This window comes from Crocuta crocuta, unplaced genomic scaffold (assembly GCF_008692635.1).
Source record: "Crocuta crocuta isolate KB4526 unplaced genomic scaffold, BGI_CrCroc_1.0 scaffold140, whole genome shotgun sequence".
Classification (NCBI taxonomy): domain Eukaryota; kingdom Metazoa; phylum Chordata; class Mammalia; order Carnivora; family Hyaenidae; genus Crocuta; species Crocuta crocuta.
The window spans coordinates 7,123,519-7,125,510 of record NW_027527775.1 but is presented as its reverse complement, the minus strand read 5'-3'; positions in this window follow the sequence as shown (position 1 = coordinate 7,125,510).

Below are 1,992 nucleotides of genomic sequence, written 5' to 3'. Positions count from 1 at the left end.
GTGAGTCTTTTGAAGTATTTTTTTGATTCTTTTCATTAGGCAGGATGAAGCCGTCTTTAAGGCCATGTCGCTGGCATAAAAAGATGCACGTTATAAGTCAGCAACTAGAGTGTGATGCATTTATTTTGTGTGAGCACAGCAAAAACACTTGGGAACACAGTTTATTTTGCAGAAAGACGGAATTAACCCTTTGACCGCTGTCCCATGCCACAGAAACGCCGATCTCGTCACACGATGTTGCATTTGCTTCTTACCATCGTGTTCTTCTGCCTGTTTCTGTATTAACGATAAATTAAGTAAACAGAAGAAAATAAAGTGGGGAAGTGAGTGCCTCCTATGTGCTCAATCCTGTGAGGTGGGTGTCCCCACCCGGGCCTTACAGAGTAAGAACGGAAACATCGAGTCTGAACCATGGGAACCAGAAACTTCTCACACCCCAGGGGTGTGCCATCTCCCTGTGTAACTGATGCTTGGATGTCCTTGTGCTATTTTTGTATTTCTCCAGTGCAGACCCCTTTGTACCTAATCTGCTTCTCAACACCCTGCCCACATCTTAGTCAAGAGAGGCCTGGACCCTTCAGTTTGTTGATTGCTGCTGGAGGCTAAGCGGAGTTTTCCTTCCTTGTTTGTTTACGTGGTGTCCCCTCACTTTGGGAAGGAAGAAAGATAGGGCTGGACTCCCTGTGCTTGGGGACAAGGAGGCAGCATGGAGTGGAATCGTCCGGCAGCGGGGCCAGACAGCTGTTGCCCTGGCTCCCAGTATTGCCATGTTTCAGCAAACGGGCCCTGGCAAGTTAGTGTACTTCCTGGGTCAGTTTTCTTCTCTGTAAAACGGGGGTGATGTCCCTCTCCTGGGGTGGCGTGGCGCAGGGTAGGGACTTGACCAGTGTTAGTTCCATCCCTCTACACCTTCCCCCAGATTCTATTCACACTCAGGAGAAAGCCAGACATTTGAGCACGAGGCAGTGTTCCCTACATCCCTCTACCTTTCTCCTTTTCTCACCCCCAGCCCAACCTCAAAATCCTGTCTTCTCCCTCTCTCCCCTCCACTACCTCCTCACCTCTCAGGGCTAGATCTCAAGGAAAGCCCAGGGATCTCAAGGGGAAACAGTCTTCCTCTTCTCAGCTGGGGGGAGGCTCACAGACTCATCCCCGGGGGGGCTGAAGGGCAGAGGATCTAACCAGAGTTGCAAGACATTACCTCTCAGGAGGGCAGGAAGGGCAGAGAGAGGAGGCCGTGGGTGTTCTTCCGGGGTCTTCTCCCCATTCCATTTCACCACAGCGCCCCTACCCAGGCAGGCTCAAGGTGGTGACCTGGTGGCTAACATCTTGAGGGAACACCCCGGTCAAGGTGCGGAGCCTTTCAGAGGCAGCTGGGGGAAGGGACTGAGTAGGTGTGGGCTGTGGTACTCTCTGTTAAAAGATATTTATTTAGCCGGAGGACTATCTCGAACTCAGTATCTCAGAGAGTGAGTCACTTACTGGAAACTGTAAACACAGGTGTAATATTGGCCTTCGTAAGACCTGGATGTCCGAGCGGGTGGAAGACCAGCTCTCTCCAGTCCAACCGTTCATTCTATATCTAGAACACTGAAGTTCCTAGAGGTTAAGCAAATGGCCTGGGGCTCAGTCCAGGGACTGAGCGGGACCTGGAATCCGAGGTCGGGATTCCCAGTCCGGCTCCCGCGCGCCCCACCCTCCTCCCCCAGGCTACAGTAATCGACAGTCCCGGTGCCCACGCAGCTTTCGGGACGGGTCTGGGATCCCAACCTCACTGTTCCTCTCCCGACCCCTGGCTTTCCCGTCCCCCACCCCCNTACCCGCTCCAGAGTCTCGCAGAGCCGGCTGGTTGAAGGGATGCAGGACACTTATAATACCTATATGGACTTAGTGGTGAGAGCCAGGCTGCCAGCACCGATAGTCGCCGTGGCAGAGGCGCGCACCGCCGTCTCCGGGAAGGGGGCGAGCGGGGACCCATCTCGCGGGTCGGAC